The sequence below is a fragment of the Anguilla anguilla genome, chromosome 6, assembly GCF_013347855.1.
Source record: "Anguilla anguilla isolate fAngAng1 chromosome 6, fAngAng1.pri, whole genome shotgun sequence".
Taxonomy (NCBI): domain Eukaryota; kingdom Metazoa; phylum Chordata; class Actinopteri; order Anguilliformes; family Anguillidae; genus Anguilla; species Anguilla anguilla.
The window spans coordinates 29,280,602-29,308,162 of NC_049206.1; positions in this window are offsets into that span (position 1 = coordinate 29,280,602).

Sequence of the window (27,561 nt, forward strand, 5' to 3'; positions counted from 1 at the left end):
GAGGGCGTTCTCAATCACACTCATGCAAACAGCATTAGCAGTAGCTGAATCGGCTGCCTCAAAATGGTAAATTAGCTGAAGTCATTGAAGGAATGCTTGCAGGGAGGGTAAGAGCTGAAACAAAATAGAAATAAAACAAACTCTTTAAAATCACATTTTCCTGTGTCCCTGTTAGTATTTTTCATGGTAGCTTTGCAGACAATTGAAGTTGACATAATTTCCCATAGCCTAATGACAGTGGAGCGATAGCCCTCTGGAAATGAAGGTAGAATGTCTAGGTTTGATAATTTTAAGATAAGATGATCTTCAGGTGTTACACTAGTAATCGTGAACATTTCAATATTTTGCAAATGAGCTAACTATGATGCTGCAATGTCATAAAAATGTGATGTCATATGTCCATATTTTATCAATTGTTTGTTTAACAAGCATTCTGGCTGCAGCATTTGCATTTAACATGTATTTATATAATACATCATTTCTCAATGGAGGTAGAGTGGGTAGCACTGTCCCCTCACAGCAATAAGGTCCTGGGTTCGAATCTTGGCCTGAGCCTTTCTGTGTGGAGTTTGCACGTTTTCCCTGTGTCCCGGTCAGTTTCCTCCCACAGTCCAAAGACATGCATGTAAGCTAACTGGAGACTCTATATTGTTCATAGGCATATTTATACACAGTATAAATTTCAGTAGTTGTATTATGTGTACCAATTCCTATTGACTTTTACATGCGTATACACGACAATGTTCTAAGATAATTTTGGCTAAACTGGCTAGTTATATAACTAGCTTCTATGCTAGCCGCAGCACAAATTTTCAATACTTAAGTATGCGTATGAATTCTTGTTGACTTTTACATGCAATACGTGAGAATGTTGTAAGATAATTTTGGCTAAACTGGTCAGTAATATAACTAGCTTCTGTGCTAGCCGCAGGCTATATTGTTGTTCCCATGGTTAGTTAAATAGGATGTTAGGATAATACGATTACGTTAGTTTTTATTTGGCAGGATTGTTTTTGTCTGATTAGGCAAATGTGATTCCAGTGCTAGTTTGTACTTGGTAGGATTGTTGTTTGCTGAACAGGTTACTCTACAGGGTTGGAGTCCTGATCTATGTGGTCACTTCTGGCACTACGATCTTTACTTCACTCTAGTGTGTTTCTTTTGCACCTCTGCACCTTGAACTAATGCACTTGTTGTACGTCGCTCTGGATAAGAGCGTCTGCTAAATGCCTGTAATGTAATGTAATGTAATGTAGTTAGCTACGTTACAGTGGGTTCTTCACGAACCATGTTACAATGCTTATTTATGCGTTGTAAAAACAGGGCTTCATTACCTTTCACGACATCAATCATTTCTGTTACAGAAAAAGACTGCAATACAGAACAGTATTGTAACGTGCTTGGTAGCAAGCTTTACGCGAATACTAGCAAGCTAAGCCAGCTGAAAGCGAGTGTCTCCGTATGTGGTCAGCTAAAAGCTATTATGTTTTGTTTGCAGTGAAAAAGAACTGCTTCTTTCCATTAAAATATGTGAGTACAACATGTGCATATCTCTCATAGCCTACATTTGTATATGAATTATTATTATCACTTACTCATTACAAACACAGTGCAAAAAGAAATTATATCTCATTAAAAATACATTTTCATCATACAAAAATGCAAAGTTACTCGCACTTACAAAGCACTGTCTATAAGTAATTCATTCAAACTGGCTAAATCTAGGCCTACCATTAAAAGTAGGGCCAAGTGACTTGAAACAATTTAGGAGACATTGGGAAGCATTGCTTCGGAATACAACTTTAATTTCTGTGAGGCAAGATATTGTTTGTAGTACAGTAACTTGGTGTCATTTTGATATCAATACTTTTAATGGCTGGCCTAGATTTAGCCAATTTGAATGAATGACTTATAGGCAGTGCTTTGTAAGTGTGAGTAACTTCACATTTTTGTACATTGAAAACATGTTTTTAATGAGATATATACACTCACCAGCCACTTCATTAGGTGACAGGAGTGGCACCCGGTGTGGTCTTCCTCATACCTTGGTTGTAACGAGTGGTTATTTGAGTTACTGCTGCCTTTCTATCAGCTCAAACCAGTCTGGCCATTCTCCTCTGACCTCTGCCATCAACAAGGCATTTTCACCCAGACGACTGCCGCGCACTGGATATTTTCTCTTTTTCGGACCATTCTCTGTAAACCCTAGAGATGGTTGTGTGTGAAAATCCCAGTAGATCAGCAGTTTCTGAAATACCGAAACCAGCCCGTCTGGCACCAACAACCATGCTATGTTCAAAGTCACTTAAATCACCTTTCTTCCCCATTCTGATGCTTGGTTTTAACTTCAGCAGATTGTCTTGACCATGTCTACATGCCTAAATGCATTGAGTTGCTGCCACGCGATTGGCTGATTAGATATTTGCGTTAACGGGTGCAGTTTGCAGTTGAACAGTGAATAGGTGTACCTAATGAAGTGGCCGGTGAGTGTATACAGGTGGGCCACCACAAGCTGCCAGAACAGCTTCAATGCACCTAGGCATAGATTCTACAAGTCTCTGGTACTCTACTAGAGATATGGAACACCAAAATCTCCCATAGTTGTTCAATTTGGTTGAGGTCTGTTGACTGCAAAGGCCATAGCATATGATTCATATCTTTTTCATACTCATTAACCCATTCAGTGACCCCTGAGTGTGGGGGCATTGTCATCCTGAAAGAGACCACTCCCATCAGGACATAAATGGAGAAAGGTGATCACTTTACCTTTGTATTAATTTGACTATTTCCTCCAAGCGGACCCAAATCATGCCAGGAAAATGCCCCCCACAGCATAACAGAGCCATCTGACCCCCTCACTGTAGGGGTCAAGCATTTAGGCCTGTACCGTTCTCTTAGTGGATGCCACACATGCACTTGCGCGCTTGTCGAGAATATGGTGAATGTTCACCAGACTCATCTGACCATATAACTTTTTTCCACATCTCTGCAGACCAGTGCCAATGGTTTTTGCACCACTGAACTCTCAGATGTGCATTTGTTTTTGTAATGAGGGGTTTATGCACTGCAACTCTGCTATAGTATGCCACTCTACATAATTGTCGATGGACTGTTCTTGCTGACACAATCTGATCATGTTCTGCATTGACATTCACAGTCACCTGAGGAAGAGTTTCCCTTCTGTTTTTCCTGACATACTGCACTAATGCACAAGCATCACGGTCATCAATTGTGCGTTTTCAACAACAATTTCTGACCATATTTCCTGATATCTTTCCCATAGATCTAAATGTAGATGTCACTATAGTCGCTGTTCCTTTTGAAACACTAGCCAGTTGAGCTGTCTTTGTGACTAAAGCTCCTGTCATTCATGCCCCAATAATGAACGCTCTTTCAAAGTCACTTAGATCTTTTCCTCTTGCCATACTGATCCAAAATTGAGGTCAAACGGGCCTGCATTTTTATGCATGCCACAGAGCATGATAATTGCTTAATTGTATCATGCTGTACACCTGTATAGAAGCATCTGCATTTGTTATGTCAATCTACACATTTATTCAGGTTTTTCCTTTAATTTGTCACCCATCTATATGTATATATCTGGGTGGATCCATCTATTATCTATACCAACTTATCCTGAGCAGGGGTGCTGGAGCCTATCCCAGCATGCATTGTGTGAGAGGCAGGAATACACCCTGGACAGGCCGCCAATCTATCACAGGGCACACACACCATTCACTCACCATTCACTCACACACTCATGGGCAATTAGCCTACCTGCATGTCTTTGGACTGTGGGAAGGAATCAAAATACTTGGAGGAAACCCACGCAGACACGGGGAGAACATGCAAACTCCACACAGAAAGGATATATAGAAATTTATATATATATATATACACACACACACACACACACACATATATGCTTATAATTTAATTTAGTGTTATTTCTGGCTACATTTTGCGAAGATATATTCATTGCAGTTCCCTAATTTTGTGGACAGTGATACAATATTTTTATTTTGGCTCCGTATATGAGATTTGAAATTAAACAATGAATATGTGTTCAGACTGTCAGTTTTACTTTGACAGTATTTAATCACTATTACATCAACAATTTCTCGCATCAATATCCAGTAGCCCATGTAGGAATTACTGCCCTTTTTGTACATAGTCCCTCATTTTAAGGGACCAAAATTAATTGGACAAATTAACAACATCTTAAATAAAGTCAGTATATTTACTACTTGGTTGACTGCCTGAAGTCTGTGACCAATTATAGACATCATCACATGCTAGGTGGTTCTTCCATTGCAGATGCTTCTTCCATTGTGGTGCTTTGCCAGGCCTGTACTGCAACCATTTTCAGTTCCTCCTTTTTTTTTGGGTGTCTTGCCTTCAAACTTGTTTTCAGCAAGTGACATGCGTGCTCAATTGAATTCACGGTGGGAAATTGGCTTGGCCAGTCAAAAACATTCAATGTTTCGGCCCAGAGAAACTGTGTCTGGGGTCATTGTTCTGCTGCAAGGTGAAACACTATCCAGTTACTTGTGAGGCATTTGGTTGGATTTGAGCAGAGAGGTTTCTGTACACTTCAGAATTAATCCTGCTGCTGGCGTCCGCATTCACATCTTCAATAAAGACAAGTGGCAGCCAGACATGCCTAAACCATAACACTATGTCCACCATTGGGTTACTGGATCATGAGCAGATCCTTTCTTTCTGCATGCTTCCCTCTTCCAACCACTTTGGTACAGGTTGATGCTCACCTCATCTGTCCATAAGAGTTCCAGAACTATTTTTATTCTACTTCTTCAGCAAAATAACTTGACAATTCTGTTCTTGAGGCTTACCAGTGGTTTGCATTTTGCAGTGAACCCTCTGAGGTTATGCTTGTGTAGCCTTTTCTTTATTTTAGTCTTTGAACCATCGATGCCTGCATCCTGGAGAGTGTTCTTGATCTGTCTGACTATTGAAAAGGGGGTTTTCTTCACAAATTAAAATATTCTTCTGTCGTCCATTCCAGTGGTCTTTCGTGGTCTACCAGGTTGTTTGCTATTGCTGAGCTCATCAGTGCATTTTTGCTTCTTGACAATGTAACAGCTGATTTTGAAACATACAATGTTTTGGCTATGCCTCTGATCAATTTATTATTTTTTTCCACCTCATGATGCCCTGCTACTTTTTGAAGCCCAGTTACTTTTGGTCCCCCAAATTGGGGGGTGAGGGTTTGTATAAAAATAAGGCTGAAATTCCTATATGGTTCATCCAATGTGGATGTAATTACTTGTACATTACAGCTGGCAGCCTGCACTTCAACTTCATATTCACTGTTTCAATTCAAATCCAATATGCTGGAGTACAGAACCAAGACAAAATAGTTTCACTGTCCATATTCTTATGGACTTCGCTGTATGTGTATTTTTTGTCTGTCCTGGATGGTGCTCAGATCCAAGCCGCAGTAAAAATGCTTAAAGGGCTTCAGAACTGTCATTGACTTGCAGCCTCTCCTGTCTCCAGCAGGTGCTGAGTCATCCAGCTGCAGACCCGTGGAGAGTGTTCAGCACCCACAGAGACATTGCCACGGAGCGGGAGCGTTATTTAAGACGGCTTTACCCAGGAGTACGATTACTCCTGCAACGCAATCAGCTTGCAGAAAATTACCCTGTCACACCGTGACCGGAAGATTTGTCACAAATGTGTAATTTACTGTAATGTTGACCAATGGAAACAGAAAAGGCCAAAGTTATTTTCATTTCAGAGAGATGGACAAAAATAGAAGGATAAAAGCTTTAAATCTGGCAATAATTTCCATTAATATCACAGAAAGAGTTTGTGAATATGTTTACACCCCCTTCCCAATCTCGACTCCTGAAAATACCCTTTTGCTGCAGAGTTTGGACCATTTAAATGTTTATATGTACATCATATTTGAAAGGATTGTGTATACAAAGAAAATAATAGCTATATGAGCTTATAGAAAAGCTATCTTATTACAGTATATTCTTATGTTGAATCCTGGCCTTAAAGGGTAATTAAAATAAAACATTTTAATCCATGCCATTATTTAAACATTTTTGAAATAATATAATTTGGCAGTAGAAAACGACTTGGTGCTGCCTGCTAACGTTTGAAAAATGCTTACTGTATTCCACTCTGGCCCCGCCCCAATCATGATGTAAAAGGACCTCTTTGGGGATACCTGTTTGTCATATAAATGTCAATGAAGATATCCAGCTAGAAAATTGTTGGCACTCACAAATTTGTCTGTTTACTTTTTTTAATACGCAGGAACGCTGCTGGCACGTGACTGGATAGATTCTAGGCTAGGTCTCTGGCCCAGCATTTACAAACTAGAGAAACGTGGAGGCCTGTTCATAAAATTTCTCATATTCCACCTAAACAATCCACTAAAATCTGTTTCTGAAAACATCTGAACTGAGAAATAGGTCACATAATTGCCTGTTAATTCATATTTTAGCTTCGGGCCCCACTGGTTGTGAACATGCCATGAACAAAACTTCACGCATACATGATACAGTCATGGTCTGCTGCCACTATGGTTTTACCATCTCCATTACTATCCCTCAGCCTTTGATTCACTGGGAACAAAACAGAGAGCAAAATAGTGTATACACCACCCCACCTAAATTACATGCATTTAATGCCAGCAATGAAGACATCTATCCAAGAGTTCTAAAACTTATTAGCATTATTCCAAGGCTTGCTGTAGCAAACACAGAGAATGTTTTTCAAGGCAGACCAGAATTAAGGGAAAGTTGAGCTCTTGAATGACAGAGACTAGGCTCATTGCACTGCCTATTCAATGAAAGCACAGGGACATTGTTGTGTCAGCTGGGGAGGTACTCAAGGCTCTCTGCACTAATTTGAGATGCCTAGGCTTGTTTTCAAAATTTAAGAAACAGTTTTCTTTATTATTATTGCACTGTACTAAATCAGATTTATAACCATCTTAAGCAAACATAGTATTGCAATAGATGGGAAATATATTTTCAAAGTAAACAGAAAGTACCTCACACAGCTTCTGAATGTGCTGTTTTGCAGTCACTAAGATTGTTTTGACCTCACGGTTCTTCCTCAGAGAAAGTGAAGATAACAAATGCGTAAATATTTATATGCTTGTGTTAGTCTTATGTCATTGAGTAAATGCCATGTGATATATGAAGGCCAGTCTACAACACTGTGCATGTGGCATTTTATGAGATGGGGGAGATTGCCCGTTGATGCCTGTGCAGGTTCATTGTGGGTGTTAAGGAAAAGGCAGAAGGGCTGACAGCATGCATGCTGTACTGTACATCAGGAGGCTTAAGTGCAGCCCAAGTGGTGCCACTTGAGCAACAAAATGACTGAGGAAAGCAGTAATCCTCTATTTACTTTCACAGTAATCCTACTGTATTCATTTGAAGAAAAAAAAGAATCACTTGGAAAACGATAGATATTCTTAGCCTTCGGCAAGCCTTTTTCTTGCAATACATCTCTCTGTGTAATTGATTTCAGCTCTAAAATCCCTGTGGAGATTTTGATGACTGTGTGAAGTCAAGTTGGGAGTGGTATTAACATACTGGATGCCACTTACATATGTGCCATTTGAAGTTGAATTATAAGACTGGGTTAATCCCCTTTTCTGTCAGCACATTCAGTAAAAAACAAAAGTAATGAACCCCTCTCAAACTGTGTGTGTTTTACAAGCATACTTACCAATGCAAAGCAGCAGAATCTATTTAACATCTAATGTCCTAATAGATCTATTTATACGTATTTTAGAGCCTTGCTCTCACAATAATTATTAATGATATCTGCATAATCACAAAGCTCTCTCTCTCACTCTATGTGTGTGTGTGGATGTGTGTGTGCTTTTTAAAACAGAAAATCAGCATATTTCCCTTATAAATCAGTGAACTATTTACTGATCCAAGTGTGGCACTCTGAGCACTTTTTTTGCAAACGGATTACAGAATAGTTAACATTTAATTTACAGAAGACATTAAATGTAGACAATGAATGGAACAGCTTGCTAGGTAACGCAGTTCAGGCAAAGACCCCTGGGTTGTGTTCATGGATTACGTAGTGCTGGACGCTCTCAGGACTGTAGGTTTATGACCAGCCTCTATGTGCTGAATATATTAGCTATTGCGTGTTCTTATGTTCAAAACTGTAGTACTGCATATGTGTGAGCGGCTCATGGGAAAGATGCAGGTAGAAGTGACGTGAGTGGAAAGGGCAGTTTACCTGTGATGCACATGGAATTGGGATGCATCAGTTATGGTAACAAGTTTCTCTACCTTCGTGTTACCTTCGTGTGTCTAAGTTTGTGCCTTTGTTGCATTTCGTAGAATGTGGTTGTGATCATAAGGCTGAAAACATGCGGCTGCTATGTGGCTTATCCTGTGAGGGTACAGTTCCAGTGCTGAGATGGGACCCACAGCAGATATTACACATTTGGCATCAGTTTCACTCATGGAAGGGAGGGTTTCTGTCTACCAGTGTATGAGGACCTCATCGCACACTAGTGACCCCCGCTGTTTGAGCGAATACCTGCAAGTCCCCCTGTTGAACTGTGTATGAAGTGTTATCCTACAACTCTTGTTTACATGAGCCTGAAATGTTAACTGCAATGGGATAAGAACCGGCAGCTCACATCACATGCTGTAAAGGAGAGCATGCTCGTCCGTGCATTACCAAATCAGCACTGGAGGCTGCAGCAGTGAGTGTGGATTTATACATTCAAACATTTCAAACATGGATTCAAAGGGGAAAAAGTATTTTAAATAAGAAAGAAAAATTACACATGAGCTTTCACAACAATTCAATTCATTGTGATGCAAAAATGCTGAACCAATTATGAAAACTGCACCAAAAGTGCAATGAAATGTTTATGACATTTCTGACAAAATGAGCAAATACAGTACACTCCTTTTGTATTTAGATCCTTCATGAACATACTTCATGCTAAAAAACAGCAGAAAACAATTTTCTTTATTAATAATGCACTAGCACAAGCCACAGTGTAACAGTTGACACATTATAATTCCCCCAAAAAAATCAAGAAGAAAAAATATTCAGACCGCTGTTATCAGTACTTTGTTTTTGCTACCTTGGCCATTATTACTGCAAGTAGTTACGTAATGTCGTATGAGGTTAAAGAACTTCTCAATCATTCCTCCATACAGAATAGTTCCTTCAGATTCTTAGGTTGATATATGTACACTGGTTTGCTGAGTTCAAGCCACAAATGTTCAATTGGATTCAGGTGTTGAGCCTGAAATGGCCACTTCAGAACATTGTTCTTGTGCTCTGTTAACCATTTCTTAGTTGTCTTGGATAGTAGGGGATAGTTGTTCTGTTGGAACGTACATATGTGGCCAATATGTAGCTTCCTGGCAGAGGGAACAAGGTTTTTGGACAAAATGTTTTGGTGTATGCTAGAACTAATGGCTCCATCTAGTTTAACAAGGGCTCCAGGGCCTGTGGATACAAAACAACCCCCAAGCATTAAGTATCCACCACCATGTTTCATCGTAGGCATGAGGTGCTTGTTTAATCTGACCAAAGACAAGGTTCCAATTTCAGTTGAGATGCAGTTTGGCAAATCCTTTTTCAGTGAATTGTCTTCAAAAGAGGCTTCCTTCCTGCAACTCAGCCAAGGCCATTGTAATGCAGAATTGTTAAATTTTAACTTTGAAATGGAATGGTAATCCAAAGATGCCAGGTTGTTTTTGGGATGCTGAACTGTGCCCCTTGGATTTCTTTTTGCCTCTCGAATCATCCATCTCACTACACGTGGTGGCAAAATAGACTTACTTGGCAGCATAGCTATTGTTCCAGTGGCCTTAAATTCCATAAAAATTGACACAACTGTGGAAAGGGGTACAGTTGAGGCCAAAAGTTTACATACACCTAGGCTAAAGACATTCAACTTAGGAGGAACCAAACTTGTGGAGATCCGCAATTCTTTTTCAGAGGTCTTGGCTGAGTTGCTTGGATTTTCCCATTGTATCAAGGGCAAAAGGCAGTGGCTCTAAAGGTAGGCTCTTAAATACTGCCGCATGTGCAAATTAACTCCCAATTAACTCCCTAATTATGACAATTGGCCAATCAAAATCTTCTAAAAGTAATTATTTTAATATTCCTATATTATTAATATAGGAATTTTCCAGACTGTTTAAAGAGACAGTCAATTAAATCTGTCTCTAATCGATTGTTTTAAAATTACCTCTGATGTGAACAAAGTAAATGCCCTAATTGACTTGCCAAAACAAATGTATGGTAACATGAAATGTGCAGAGTTGTGAAAAACTGACTTTGACTATCTTAGTCTAGGTGTACGTAAACTTTAGGCCTCAACTGTATCTTTAACTTTTTATGGATTTTCTTGCAGCTATCACCTGATCTGTAGAGGTCAATAACCTTTCGTTTGATGCTTTTAGGGAGTTTTCTGTCTTTCACCATCATGATGGCTGACCACAGTATTTCAAATATGTGCTCGCTCCTTTTTATACCCTGGGGAAACAGGAAACCATTCTAGGCCACTACATAGTTCTCACACCTTCCAATGAGCTTCAAAGAAGTCATATATTTATGAAGATTTGTTTTTAGGAGATTGTATATAAAAGATAAAATTTAGGGTATGAGTAATTATAAGCGGGATGTTTGCATTGTCTGTTTGGAATTTTCAACATTTTTGAGCATTAAATATACCTCAGGACCTTTATACATTATTTTATGAAGTATTTTGTTAATCTTTATCACGATTGTGAATAAAAAGTGAGTCTACTGTTTATGGCATAATGCTGATCATACCACTGAGGATATCTTGCATATATCCTCAGTGGTATATATCCTTCACATTTTATCGGGCTCTTGACCAGAGATGAAATACAACTAAAGACTGCTAATACAACACAACAGAAGAAGGAAACATTTTCTTCTTTGTCATGGCCCGCTGTCAGAATGCTGTTGCTGTTTCCCAAGTACTAGTCCTTCAGAAAGGGTCATTAAAAGTTTGAAGATGAATGAGGGTGTAAACCTAAGCGGGTGCAAAAATAGAATGTCATATTGCCTTAATATAGAAACAATTCAGCAAACAGTAGGAGGAGGCTTTTCAGAGGAGGATAAACATGCCTCTCCCCTGCAGCACGCAAAGTACGGCACTGATCATTCCGCAATCTCCATCATATATCACTCAACCTATCAGAGAAAGGTCACTGCATAAATAATTTCACTCCTTCGGGTAAGCCCTTGCAGGGCCCGTGGACTTATCCAGGAGAGGGCCAACATTGTTGGGTTAATCCGCCGGAAAGGGACAAAGGGGATGTGCTCACCTAAGGGATCACTTGTGTCTGACATTGCTCAGAGGGAGTGTGAGAAGTGACCTTTTGTATTATTGTTTTGCGATCATATGTTTTCCTTTTCCTTGTTACTCCTTCGTGAGAACTGTAACTTGTTCTTTTATTTGGTTTAGGCGGTTGAAGTACAAAGGTTTGGGGATGTAAGTTGGGGTGCTATTCTCTCTTTTTCTACAGCACCCTTTTCTTTTTCCCTCTTTCTATCACACTCTATTTCTCCCTGCCTCACACACGCATACACTCACACACACACACACACACACACACAAATATGTATACACACATACACAAACAGGCACGCAGGAACACACACACATGCACATGCACATGCATATGCACACGCACACACACACACACACACACACATTGTTTTAAGCCACAAACACTTTCCTGGCACTCGCCAGTGAAATAGAAGAAGAAAAAAAATAAACTGGAGGACTGCTATGAAATTTACATAGATGTTAAGCACTTGAGTAGAAAATTCCATGTGCTAATACTGAGCTGATGAGATAAAGCCCGGGCTGGGCTGTGGCAGACCCTGCCTGTCAGAGGCAAACGAGCCCTCGGATCTTCCTCATTTGCTTAAGGATTACGCTGCGTGTTTACCTTGTGTCGGGCCCACTCTGGCTCTTTCCAGAGCAGATGCAGCCTATTGATTAACGGTCGACTGCATGCGCTTAAAAGTCAGAAATGTCAGCAAGTGTCTTCAATGCTATTCTCCTTGCTAGCATAATAGGTCTGGCTGAGATGCAGGGACGCATGCCAAGTGCACTGTGCGAGCAGACAGATATGGGCATGTGCCTGTGTGTGTATCTGTGTGTGTATATTTGTGTTTATGTGTACAGTTATGTATAAGGACAAGGGGAAGGGGAAATGCATGGCCTGTATAGCCTCGTATAAACTAACAATAGGCACGCTCGGTCATGACTGTCCGGAAGTCAGTCCCCGCTGGAAAAGGCGAATCAAAGTGCAAAGAATTAGGAACACTATCCACTACCCTCTGACACTTAAAAACAGGCCACAGGGTGATGCGCGTGTGATGGGAACGCGTATCGACAGTCTGGGCCAGCGTCCCTCAAAGAACCTTCAGATTTCAATATCATTGATCGCAGTGAGAAGTAGAAGCCTTCTGCCCCCGAACTCCACCCTGCCTAATTAGGAGCACTTGTTAATCGGTCATGCAATTTGGAACCTCCCCCACTCCACCTCCCCTCTCTCTGTCCCAGTGATTGGCAGGAACCTTAAATCTTTCAAAGTGGCATTGTTTCCGTGCGGGACGCGGAGGAGGGCATGTGGCTGTGCCCGGACAAGGCCAGCGCCAGAAGGAACATTCTAACGATCTGTTTTAATTGCACATCCCGTTTGGCCAAGCTGCTCTCTGTAATGACGGGAACAAACATCCAAAAGATCTCTCTTCATATCAGAGACAAAGTCCCATTTCTTTTGCATTCAGAAAGTTTTGAATCTGTGCTCATACTGTAGGTATGGCAAAGAGAATGTGTGTAACATCATTGTGGTTTCAGCCAAATTTAATCAAACCATGGTAATGTGTCACATCAGACAGGCAGGCCTTAGTTTTACCCACTGTTATTAGAATGTCATCTTCTTAATCCTCGCTAAATAGGCTACAGCACTCTGATGAAAGGATATCAGATGGAATGGAAAATGTACCATACAGAAATGAACAGATTCCCACGCTTGTATACATAAGCACCCACAACTCCCTCACCACACACATGCATGCATGCACGCACACACAGGCACACAAATGCGCACACATATCCTTGGATGCATGCACACACAGGCATACCTATATGCATGTACCCACAAGAAACCATGCACACACACCAACACACACACGTATTGAATATCATATTAATTAGGTTTATGTAATGATATGTAACACTGGAAGCCTTATGCAATGCCTATTAATTCTGAAAATAAAATAATTAACCATTCAAACAATACTGGAATTTTTCAAACAGGATTTTCATGTTGAGAGCACAATGATTCCTGAAATTAAATTCAGTTACTTGAACTTAATTTAAACTAAGCAAAGGAAAATACTCATGACTTAAAATATAAGTTTCAGTTTTCATTTAAAATTTTGATTGAGTATTTCCTAGAACTTCCACATCATATTGCTTCAAGTATCTAAATTACATGTAGTTTCTGACTTACCCTTGCTTATATAGTGTTCTGTGTGTGTGTGTGTGTGTGTGTGTGTGTGTGTGCGTGCGCGCGTGTATGTGTGTGTGTGTGTGTCTGAGAGTGTGTATGTGTGTCATTTGACCTTGGTCATTGCTGAAGAGGCCTAGTTTCATGCCAAACCAATCAATAAGCCAAACAGGCAGAAGATGAATATTTAGAACATGGGACGCTAAACTCAAACAGAGATAGGTTATCTGCCTTGCCCAGCACACACTTCTGAGCAAATATTTTGTTAACAAATTTTTCATGGCAACTTGCATTTTAAAAAAATATGCAGAGAGAAGACCTCTGCAGTGGGCAATGAAAAGCCAGTTCTGGAGCCACACAGCTTAGTGGTTAAAGAGAATAGCTCTGGGTAGCTTCAGTTCCAACTCTAAATCTCTCCAGGGAGCTGCTGTAGAGAGAGCCAGATACAAATAATAAAATTATTTTTTATTTATTTAACTAAGACCTGTATTTAGCCTAAGTGATTACCATAACTTTTCTACATTGAACTTGTCTCTGGAATAATGTTCATGATTCCCTTGGCTATGGTAATTACATGTTAAAGAGCTACACATTTTTCTTTCCGTTTCATTGTCATCACAAGTGACCACCAACTTGTAATGTGTCAATAGCAGCAAAAAGAAATGACTGTATACCAAATTATTGTGAGGACACAAAATACAGGTATGAAAGTATGACAGAATGACAGATGCAATGAATAATGTAATTGTATGTGAGTTTGGATCTTAATCAAACATCAGGGGTAATTATAGGAAAAAGGACAACAGACTTCTGTAGCAATGTCAGTTAAACTGAAAACACCCCAAAAGCTAAAGATTTGTTTCTTATAGCTACACAAAATGATGACATCAGGAATAAAAAAAGACTTACAGTAGATAAACATTTGGAGGAGATTAGTCAAATAATTGCTGTGGCGTCAAATAAACAAATGTAGACGAATCTGCTAAGCTTTCACGTTCTGGTCTTTACACGTGACTGCTCAGTCTGTCTGTGAAGTCATGCTGAGGACAGTGCTAGTTCAGAGGTGAGAATTTGAACATGAAATAATGTTCCTTTTGTTCCCAGAAAGAGTCTACTCTCTCATTTGCATGCCCACCTGCCACTCAGAATGCCGCTAACTGTTAAAAAACAAAATCTGTTCGACTGTATGACAGGCTGTGAATTATAGTTGTCTAAACACTGTTAGTGGCCTTGCAGTCTTGTTAAGCAAACACTTGTGAAACAAATAGCTTGTCTTGGACTTCTAAAACAGATAAAAGCCTTTGTAATTTATTATCACTGGATTGCTATGGGCTCAATTACATTAACTTATCCATAATACAGACTGTGTCCAGCTGAGCCATTGTGCATTCATCATTTGTAGCCGTAGAAATGAGCTCTTAAATGTTAAAATTCAAAAATCCAAAACTCAAATAGTCTTACTACATTTCAGTCCTCAGCACATCAGTTAGTGCCTCAGTTTGTTAAATTGCCACAGGTAATTAAAACAAAGGGAAAATCTAAATGCAAATGAAAGAAACTCTCTTGCACATAATCTGAAAGCAAAGAATTCATCCAGCCAGTAATTGTTGGACTGATTTTATTTATCAGCCCACATAATTCTTTATGCCTTTGTATTAACAAGCCAAAACTATTAATAGTGCATAACTGCCTGGAGTTTGATGATTTGTTTGTACACCAACTCGGTTTTAAGAAAATGCAGGGGAAACAGCTAATGCAAGGCAGTGGCATGCAAAAGCAGTAAAGTAGTGCCACACAGCCACTTATAACAGGTCCCTGAGGCTAGGGTTGTCTTTTACACTGTATTTTTAAGATGTCAAGAGCGCAATAATGAAAGGAGGGACGTTTTTATATACAAAAATAGCTTGACCTATTAGTGTCTACTGAAATCAACCTACCATCCATCAGTTAATTGCAAAGAAAAAAAACGCTTAACTCAATGTAATTTTCCTCATGGTGAATTTCAGATATCGGAAGCGTTCCTTTTTAGTTTAGACAATACATGCAATAAATATATAATAAATAAAAATGTCACGTTCCCTGCTTCTGATCAGTTTTAATGTAATATCATTTGCTTATTAGCATTAGTCAAACTATAATTAATGGCTGCACATATAACAATGACAAAATGCACCAGATCATAAGCTAGACTTTCTCATTGCTTGCATGTAGTAGGCAGAGGAAGGGAAATGGTGACACTGCTGAATAAGTCTTTTTGTGTGGAATTATGGAGTGGAAATGAGACTAAAAGAGCAATGATGATGTGAAGTATTGCTGTCATTCATCAAAGCGCTGCAGTGTGCCTCGACTCCAGTCATTGCTATTGTGTTTTTCTTCTACACAACCCATTTTTGGATAAGGTTTCAATATCGGCGAATTCTACAATGTAACTGCCATACCTTTTAAAGAGGAAGTGGAATCACTGAGAATAAAGTGCTCAATATTAATGCTGAATTAGACTAGGATTTATGCCATTTACCATGGAATAGTAATTGGAATAGTTTTTCTAGCTGCTTATGACAAGAGTATATTACATGCAAGATCATTTCTGAACTGTATGGATAGTAATATTGAAAAGTTGAGTGGTTTTTCAGCTTGCTTTATAAACTGTACATCCCTATTAATCCATTGCATGTGCTTGTATATATACTGCTATAGCTACAACTATGAGGGACTTGCCTGTCTTATCTTTGACTGGACACATTTCCTGCTTGCTTTGCCATTCTGCTGCTATCCTCTCCACTCTGCTGGTTTTTAACCAGCAAGGCATGTGAACCTCTCCAGGAGTTGGATCACATGTCTTCTCCTCTTAGCATATGGGGCGTCTTTGCTTCCAAATGGCCTTTCTCCGCCAGGTGAGCATCTGCTACTTAGTGCTCTTACGGAAGAGGCAGCCACGGTCTCTGCGGTTCCAACAAGATGGAGCTACAATACTCAGCTTAACCCTTTGTATGCTACTACAGTGTACTGAATCTCACTATAAGAAAAGAACAGGCTGTGATTATATTTGACACCATATTCATACTGGTGTAAAAACAATTACTACTGTATAACAGACTCTTTTTCACATTCACCATTTGTAATCTTGCAATAATACAAGCATCAAATAATGAAATTTGTGTTTTATTTTTTATTTTCCAGTCTGTTTAATAGCACTATTGTAAAAGCTGACCTCATCCAAGGACACCGTAAACCAATGAATTCTCCATTCAGTGAGAGACTGCTTCTGTAAAAACCACAATTAGCACTTGGATGACAAGAATGCATCGAGCAAAGCTCTCCATGGCTCTGAAATCACAATGCACTGACGACATGCTTACATTTAATTATCTCCAATTAAATGCTTGTTTGCGGCATCACTGAGACAAATTCTATTCAGCTGGGGCCGGAGGCTTAATAAACCACACTATCCTCGTCCCACATTTCTCTCTGTCAATACCGCAAGGTTTACAATAATCTTATGCAAGTGCTGAGAAGGTTTAATCAAACGATAAGAGCCTTAAGGCCTTGGTCTCATGCTGCCGATATCGATACCGATAAGTGAAGATAGCCCGGACTGACTTATGCGCTAAGAGTTGGGATTAAGGCTAAAACTACTTAGTTTCTCTCGCTCCCTCTCTAAGTGCACCTATTTCCATTCCCTAACTGTCCAGAGAAAAGCTACATTAATACAGGCTTATGCTGAGATATTCACCCCTCCCCCTACCCCCCCAGCCTTCCCTCCCCCTCGGTTTCTTCTGTTCCAGATTGATGTACTTCCCCAATGCCATGAGAGGCAGAGGGCCACACGAGCTGAACAGTTTTAATGGGCACTTCTGAGAGGGAAGGAAATTGAATGCAAACACACACACACACACGCACACACACACACACACCTTCACCTGTTCTCTTGGCGGAACAGAACACTCCCTCAAATTTTTTTGTCTCTGTTTATTTTCCCTGCTCAGGCTTCACTGAAGCATAGAGAATGCGGTGGATTGAAACATTTGGTAAGGCTGTGCTGAGGAAGAGTGGAGAACCATGTGTCCCACATTACCTGATCCCTGTGTCCCCTGAATCTCGGCATAATGCACTCTACTGTGTTCTGATGCATATGGTGAAGGGTTCACCTGCGGCCAATCCCATTTTGACTCAGCCTCTATGAAACGAGCTGTCCGTGTGAATCACAGTCGTCAAAAGAATCATACATGTGATTCTCATACATTTTCAAATATGTTCATAAAGATCAGGGATCTTTAACTCCGGTCCTGAAGGGTCGCAGTGTCTTCTGGTTTTTTATGTAGTTCAGCCCTTAGGTACTTAATTTGAGTCATAAGTCACACGTTGTTTCCAAGGCTGGCTGCCGGTCGAAAGGAAACCACAAAAACCTGCAGATGCTGCTGTCCCCATGACAGGAGTTTGAAGTCCTTGATGAAGATACTGTTATGGGGTGGTACGGTATGACCCCATCCTGCAGTAAGATTCTAGACCAGCACCAACGTACAAGTGCCCCAGGGTCTGTTGTATGTATTGTTTTCACTTGAGTTTTTATGAAACAAATAATTGGATATGGATCACATTTGGACAAAATGTATTTATTATAAAGCTTTATTTATACAGGGTAGGTTGACTGAGCACACATGCCATCTTACAGCATTGCCCCCCCCACCGCCTCCTCTTGTACAGTATCAGATTTGAATATAACCATCCCAGCATGCATCTTTTATTGTATTGCCAACATTCAGCTGACAAATAACATGTCATAACAAGGGTGAGGGAGTCACAAGTTTCTCTGTTGTAGAGCTGGTTGGATAAAACACTGAGTGCTGCAATTAGGAGAGATTCTAACTGCATCAGATGTACACCACATTGTTTATTGTGGGTGAACAGATTACATTACATTACATTTATTTGGCAGACGCTTTTATCCAAAGCGACATGCAATAAGTGCGTACCAAAGGTCATTGGAACAACTACAAACACAGGTTTGATAAGGTACAATACTGAGTTTGTACAGATGACCATATATGTCGGACATACCGATACCCAACTGTACTGGATGTGAATGTAAAGCCACAATCAAGCAATTGTATTAATGTATTATCTGATATTTGGTAGTTTGCTCAGCAGTTCAGTTCTACACCACAACCATTACTACTTGGAGTGCTACCTATTTGTTTAGCTTTATTCCATGTGCAACTCTTGTAATTACCAATGTTCTGTACATTTCCATGGTTAAAAGTGCCCAATAAGTACATAATCAATGAAAACTACAGCCCCATGCAGCCCTGTGATGTTTTATATTTTGAACTTTCAAAAAAATCACCAATGATAATGATTTGCACATTCTTATAATTTAGCTAGACTGCATGCTTAATATGTTTTCTATCTGAAAAAAAGCCTTTATTGTGAATTAAACACAGGCACAAAAGCTTTCCTCCCTTCCGGCATCTTCTGCTCTCGACCCTTCTTTGACCTGCACAGTACCTGAAATTATTACTCCATTTCTATATTCCCTGATGGATTATGATAGATGTTTTAGAGAACTACATACACAGCCAACATAACCTTTCCATCGCATGAAAATAAATGCATTTGTTTATTAAACACACTGCTGCCATTGGCAATGTCTAGAAGAAGTGATGTTCCTTTACAGAAGAAAAACAGCAATGATAAAATGATGTAAATCTTTGGGTGTTTCTATAATACGTGTATAAAAAAAACATGTGACAAGTCATGATGACTGTTACAAAGATTTTTTTATATGGAAGTCTATGGGTTGTGAGAAATCACAATGGACAATGACAACACAGATGAATCAATTTTGCTTTGGATGACTGCACCTGTATGTATTACTGTAATGAAAACAATGGGTATACTTACTGAAGTGAATTTCCTGCTTGGTTCACTCAGGTCCTGAGCTGTGGTCTTTGCTGCTTCACATTTTGTGCGCTTAACTCTTCCTCTGGTTCAAGAGTGCTTTACATTTTTACAAGTTGCCATGCAGCATGTGTTTATGTTTATAGAAATTCCACGATGTAATATGCAGCAGACTGAAATAAACTCAGAGGCTACTGACTTTTCATGGCATCCAAATTAAACCAAATTAGAAAACTCGGTTTCCAAGTGGGCTCAGATTAGAGAAACAGAATAGTATATGCTATAGTATATATTTTTTTCTTTTTGTTCTTTGGCACGCACTTCAGGGCACTACATCACACAGGGCACAACTAACCAAATGTGTAAAATAGTGTTCTCATAAGGTTAAGCAAAGTTCCTCCTCCCAAACAATCCAGGTGGGCTTGGTAAAGAAGCCAGTGACAAGGGTACAAGTTTCAACTCAATTTTGCTTCAAGATGGCACTGAATTACATTCTTTCTCTGTTTACACTCTTGTTTTAGTTTTTTTCCTCAACCTGGGGAATGACTCAAAGGCAACTGTAAAATTTGACAAATATTTTCTTTGTGCCAACTGTACAAGTGTTGCTCATTGATTTTGTATTCATAAAAGGATGAAAATGCTATGTAAAAGGGAGATTTAACACATTGACAGGCTTGAAAAAGAAAACATCTTAGCCTCTCCCAGTGGTCGCTTGTAACCTTGTTGTGATTACCAGCGTGCAATTACAATGATTCAAAATGTCATTATACTCACCATAACCAATAAATAAACAAATAAATAAACAGGGTCTAGCATCTTGTCTTCTTTTCATAAATTTATTAATACTTTGGTCCAAAAGACAAGCCTATTGCAAGCATTACACATGGTGTTGGCTAAGCATATAATTCGGTGCATTAGGGGCTTTGTAAAAATGCATTAATTTAGAGAGAAAGCTCTTGAAACAAAGAAATTAAAAAACCCATCCTCTGTGTGCAAGTGTTGGATGTAGATATATATCCCTGTGTTGTTTCATCCAAAGCTCTTTACATTGTAGTATTCATTGAAACAATCAGGGACATGCATCCAAAGCTTTTGTTTCCCATGAGTTAAAAAGAAAGATAAGAGTAGGCCTGAACCAAGTGTGGTAGGAAGACCCCAAAAAAAACCCGTTGTAGGCAAACTGTAATACATTCTTCTTGGCCTGTAACTGCTTCACTATAAGCTTTGCCCAGAATCCTTTTATGCGAATCGGCGACATGCCCCTATTGTCTATCCCTAATAGTGTAAAAACGACTTGTGCTTCTCTTGCTTTGCTGCATTCCTCGTAAGGACTGTTCAAAGTGGCAGAAAATAAACTGTGTGTCGCCTCCTCGACGGGCAGCGTTCAAGAACCCTTCCAGGAGATTTGGGCCGCACAAAACCTCTCGCGAGGGGCCGAACATGGCAGAGATGGAGCACATGTGCCTCTCTCATGTTCGTCTCTCCGTTTTTAATTAATTTCTCGCTGTGCTGCCGTATGAGACGAGCTCTGCAGGAAGCCGCCCCGTGGCTTCGGGTTTTGCTTCTACTCCGCCAAAAAAACCCAACCTCACAACTTCACAGATGACACACACAAGTCCGATTCAGCATGAAATACAGAAGGCCTCAATTTGATCCACTTTACTCAAAACTCTAATATATAAGCAGCTATGGGCTATATTTCAAATACATATATTGCAAATGCTAATTTGCATGCAATTTAATATGTAATAAGGGTTCCTGTCATTTATGTATCCTTGCCACCTCAAACAATTGTATTAATCTACTGGCCTGAATGTATGGATTTGTTTTGGGAGGCATTTTGTATTTTTGAACAAAACACAAGTTTTAAGGCAACATGTATGTGATGGACCTGTAATGATGTACACGTATATTAAAACAAAATCTTTTAGATTTATAATTTAAACTGTTAGCACATTGTGAAAAGAAATGTTGAGTGTGGTCAACTGTTTGTTATAAAAATATATTGCGATCACTGTATTTGATTTTATGACTACAATGTCAAGATTCATATATTTGGATTCATCACAAGTACTGCATATTGTATCACAACTACAGAGCAGCAGCTATGTACTTCAACCAGTTTCCCTGAATACAGAGATACGGAAAATACAAAATTCTGGTCTAAAAGGATCCAGATGTTCTAACAACACCAGCATATTTTTTTACCTTGAAAATACTATAAAGTAACCATGCTCAGGCATATCTATGTTGCACTGGCAATCTCTGCCTTTATGCATTTTTGCTGAATTATTATACCTTTAAACCTGTATTCATTAATCTAAAATGTGTTCAGGATGTTTCTGGGGGTGGTGTTCTTTTCTGCTAGATAGCTGCTGTAATGGCTCAGGTACAGTGAAGTAAAACAACAATCTGACAGGGCTCTTTCAAGAACCAGAGCTTACCTTGGAATTCCTTTTTCTCGGTGGCCTCAGCTAAAGTTTGCCAAGGGGATGGAAAGCAATGTGGAGTTGGCTTGTTTTCTGTTGGACCTGTAAGTAACATTACCTCAAGCTATCCAATTAGGGTGGCCAAACATTCTGTTTTATGACTGGAATGTCTGGTTTTCAAATTGTTTGTACATGTAAGGTTTGTTGTCCTGACCGGACAATTATAATGTCTGATCCAAGTAATTGATGGGATACATTTGCTGGTAGTTTCTAATGAATTTGCATGTCTGTTACTCTGTAGGGAACTTGGGGGTGAGTCGGCCGGGTTGAACAGGAACGAGAAGACTGCTTTGATTGTAAACAGGACCACAGAAAGGTTATAAAATCCTGCATATTATGCCTTTAAACAGCAGCCATTGAATCATAAATAATCTGACCTGACCAGTCAGAATTGATTATTGCTCAACGTGTGATAACTACAGATTAACAAATTCACTAATCCCAGAACATTGTGAGTTTGTTATCTAAAAGTTGGGGGGCTGTGCACCGCACCCCTCCACCCCCCAACAGTTCCTACGCCTGTGCCCTAAACTGGCTTGAGGCACATTACAAAAAAACAACACCAAATGTGTGATCAGTGCCACATAATAATTTTGCATTATTTTTTAAATTTGCATGCATCAGAAAATAAAATAATATGGTGTCTACTATGGGCTATGAGTTAATTAAAAAAATGATCTCCTCGAGAGAACAAACCCTCCGCACAGCTGCCTGTGAAGGTAAACCAGAAACACCTGCTCTATTGTCCTCCATGCACAGGAGTCAACTGAGCACACATCACCTAATACTAAGCAAAGATGGGGAAAAAGGTCACTGGCGTAAAGTCAAGGCTCCTATTCAGGTGTCTCTTTCTGTCTCCCAGCCTTAATGAAATCCTCATATTATTGTACAGTCAAGTCCGGGTATTATTCACTGGCCTTGTTTGTTTCTTCTTTTCAGCCTGATTGTTATGGTCTAGAAAGGGCATTAAATTAGAGGGAACTGAAGCAAACAAAAGCTGTTTGCTTAAGATGATCTGCTCAGGGGTTCAAACAGCATAGCTTCCACTTCTTTTGGAGGATATGGTCAATTGTGCATTATGGGTGTGGTGGTGCCTACTGTACCTCTTTCCGCATGTGTTTAAGTGTTATGTATTGCAGTTTGTAGAAAACTTCACAAAGTTCCTTAATGTGTTTGAAGGTATACTACCAAACACTGGTATTAATGAGTGGTATAATACAGTGAGGTAAAGTTACTAAAGAAAAAAAAAAAGAACATGCATGAAGGAAAGACCAAATCTATATCTATTCTATATATTTCTTTTTTTTAAAAGCCTCAAAAAAGGATGCTGAGTGAGTCAAGTTGTGGCTCCAGAGCTGGAGGTAGGTGTGGCTAGGCTTATTGCAGGGGTAACCAGAGATGTGGAGGAGGAGAAACCGATTATTAAAGACTGCATCACTCACTTCCACCCACATGCTGTCACTGTTTGTCGTGACAACAGGCTTCTGGCCACTTTATTAAGTGTTATCATGAAGGAAATAAATCCAATTTAAATACAATTTAAATAAAGTTTGCAGCATCGGTGACTATTGGTATATGACCGTCACTGTCATGAAATTAAAATCTGTAATTTCATGGATTGGAAAACATCTAGTTTTCTTTGTACATTAGATCCATATTTTGTGTTTCCCAGTGCTAGTCACAGCTGTCCAACATTATTCACTTACCGCATGTCAAAATCTGAAAAAAGGAATGAGTGGTTTTGTTTTTTAACCTTTCAACCTAATCTTTTTAACCTATTTATAAGCTTTTTCTTTGTTTTTAAAATAATTTTTTTCTTTTTTGACTTTATTTGCTGTTACTGGTATTGTTACTGGTATTGTAAGATCATTTGCTCTGTGTCTTTTCTGGAACATAGTCCACCAATTTTAGAGGACCAAATGTAATTGGACAAATTTACATAATCTTAAATAATGTCATAATCTTTGGTACTTGGATGCAAATCATTTGCATTTGCTCACTGCCTAATGTCTTTGAGCCATAGACATCGCCGGATACTGGGTATCTTTGTTCCCGGGAATTTTTGCTTTCAGTCTAATTTTCAGTAAGCGGAATGCATGTTCAGTTGGATTCAGGATGGGTGATTAACTTGGACAGTCAGGAACATTCCACTTTTTGGCCCTGAAAAACTCCTTGGCTGCTTCAGCAGTATGTTTGAGGTCATTGTCCTGCTGCAAGGTGAAGTGCAGTGAAATGCTGTCCAATGAGGACGCATTTGGTTGGATTTGAGCAGATAAGATGTTTCTGTACACTCAGAATTCATCCTGCTGCTGCTGTCAGCAGTCAAATAATCAGTAAAGACACGTAAGCCTGTTCCAGTGGCAGCCATACATGCCCAAGCCATACCTCCACCATACATCAAAGGTGTGTTGTGATTTGGATCATGTGCAGTTCCTTTCTTTTCCCACACTTTTCTCTTTTGCATCACTTTGGTTCAGGTTAATAATCATGTCATCTGTTCATAAAAGTTTGTTCCAGAACTCAACAGTTTTTTTTAATGTACATGTTGGAAAACTAACCTGGCTGGTCTGTTCTTGGGGCTCCAGTGAACCCTATGCGGTTATGTTCACTTAGTCTTCTCTTTATTTTAGTTTTTGACACATCTATGACTAGATCCTGGAGAATGTTCTTGCCAGTTGTTAAAGGTGTTTTTCTTCACGATTGAAAGTATTCTTTGGTCATTCACTGCAGGTTGTCTGCTATTGCTCACCAGAGTGTTCTTGCTTCTGAACAATGTTTCAAACAATTTATTTTTTGTTAGATCTATTCTGATTCTTCAACCTCGTGATGGCCTACTTTACAGGCATTGATGCTTCTTTGGTCCTAATGTTGAGAGACAATCCAATTGTTTGACAATCCAATTTGCTGGAATACAGAACCAAAACAACAAAAATGGCATCACTGTCCAAATGGTATACTATACCATTGTATATGAAGACACAGCCTAATAGTTTTCATTATACAATCTAAGGTCGCTCTTCTGTATTTCATAACTCTGAAGCAATCTTTTTTTTGTCATCATATCGCTGTTGTTGGTGGGGCCCATCCTGATCTTCACCCTTCCTCCCGACTGGTCAAATAAGCAGAAGAAGTCGGAGTGTTTTTTGGCCCTTGGCGACACTAACCTTTGTTTTTCTTGTGCAAGCAGGTGCCGATGCCCTAAGTGGATGGTCTCTATCTGGGTGCACTGTCATCCATGTTTACTTGCAGTGTGGGACTTTGGATCCTGTCATGGTGCCAGCCCAGCTAAGCTTCCAGCTCCACAGATGACAGTGAGCCTCCTTCTCCTGGAATATAAAGGGCTAAAGAGGTTAATGCACTCAAGTTAGGATCAACAACCAGCTGTTAACTGTCTAATATTTAATGCCACTTCCCCCCACACTCTCCCGAAGAAGTCAAAGGAGATGTTATAATGGTCACATCTGTTTGGTGCATTTGGGTTGCGAAGTATGTCTTAACCCCTCCTGAGCAATGATGCGGCCATTTCTCAGACTTGATCTGGACTTAGCGAGAGATAAGTACGGATAATGGAACACTGAGGGAGCCATGTGAGCGCAGCAAAGTGGTTTTCCCCCAACAATGGATTCAGATTAGAATGGCAGTATGTCATTATCTCAGCATGCCTTAATTTAAATGAACATGTAACATTATTTGGGAGGCGTGGGTAATGTGTGGCCTTAATGTGATTAAGACCAACTGCTAAATGCTTTCTCCTACATGTGAGGAGACTTTGTCAAAGTTTAGGTATTAAGAATTTTTTTTTACTACTTATGGCTAGATTATAAATACTCTACAGTTTTTTCATGGATTTCATTTAATATATTTTACTACATCCATGGTACATACACACCATTCTGACTGGCCTCACAAATTACGTGCCATTTTGCTCTGATTATACCGTTTCTTCTAGAAATTCAGTGCTGCCCTCGTGGCTGTTTAAAGATATTCTATACACCTGTTGCCCACAAGGACAACAAATGATTTTCTCAAGCATGTACATTACAATGGCTTTATAAACTTCATGAAATGCAAACACAGTGGTGTGAAAAAAATATTTACCCCCTTTCTGACTTCCTCTATTATTGCATATTTGTCACACAGAATGTTTTCAGATCTTTAGACAAAATGTAATATTAGACAAAGGGAAATTGAGTAAACACAAAACACATTTTTAAAATTACTATTTCATTTATTTAATGAAAAAAGTTATCAAACATGTGAGTAATTGCCCTCTTAGTCACTTAATCAACTAATTAACCAAATTTAATTGATAATTAGATTCAGCTGACTGAACACACCCAGGCCTGGATGCAGCCAGATCTGTTGAAACTAAACTTCACTCTTTTTATTATGTGAGCCAGCAGCATCAAAGTCTAGCTTTCTCTAGTTCATGTGAACAGAACATCTAAGTGAATGGATGAATAAAGGAACAATGAATAGACAACCTAGTCAGTTAATAACCAAGTGATAACCAATACAAACTCTATACAGACTACTACTCCGACTACTGCACACTTATAATACATCAAGGGATGCTGACCCTGGCTTAGAAAAAAACATGGTCTTAAAGGTAGTTGCATGCCAGCTACCTCTGACCTATTTATCAGCATTCAGACATTTTTTAGTAAATAAACTGTTTGTGTCACAATACCCTACCTGCTTCCTTGCATGGGAATCTAGTGCAAAGTCTGGAGATATTTTTTTTTGTGCGTACAGAAACTGAGGTTTGACTGTATAGAATCTAAGTGCACAGAAGGAGACTGAGACAGGAAAATCAGTTCCATGCCCACACAGACCTTTACTAAAGGACTTTTGGGGGAAATTGATTGTCAAAAATCATACCAGTGATTGGCAAACATGTACTCTCATTTAAAAAATATACAAATGAACAAACAAAAATATACTGTAAACTATATCCAGACCCAACATACAAACAGCTGAGTGTCCACTGCCTTGCTCCTATTTGAAGGTGCCAAACGCATGCCTACACCTGTCATTAACATAAATGAACTGTTGGCATATTTGTTTCACATCAGCATTCTCTAGTTTGTCCTGATGGACATTGTTCAATCCCACTTGTGACATTGTTGCTCTGAGCCATGTTTTCAGTCTTCTCAGTGCACTGGAACTTCTTTCAGCCTCAGCTGATGAGACTGGAATGACTAAAAGCAGCCTAACAAGGGTTTCAACTTCACAAAACAGGCCTCTCACTTCAACTGCCATCCCTCTCATGTTATTAGCCACTTCAACAGTAGATTTGAAAGTGTTTTCCGACTGAAACATGGCTAATTGGACTTTCTGAATCTCTGTTCAGTTCTGGGTACTGATCAACAATGTCCACTTCTCCAGTCAGGAGAATTTCTGTTTGGTTGGACCGCTCCTTACATTGAACATCTATACTACCTAACATTTTGTAGAACTCAGTTTTGTAATGACCCTCAGGTGACCTGGGAATATGCTGGTTCACCCCACCAGTGTATTGTTTTGGTGGCTGCCTTTGGTGAGGAGTCTGAATGGGCTCAAACCCAAGGGAATCAACTATGCCACTGCTTTGAAAAACACTTCCTGAAAGGAAGTTGCACTTCTCATTC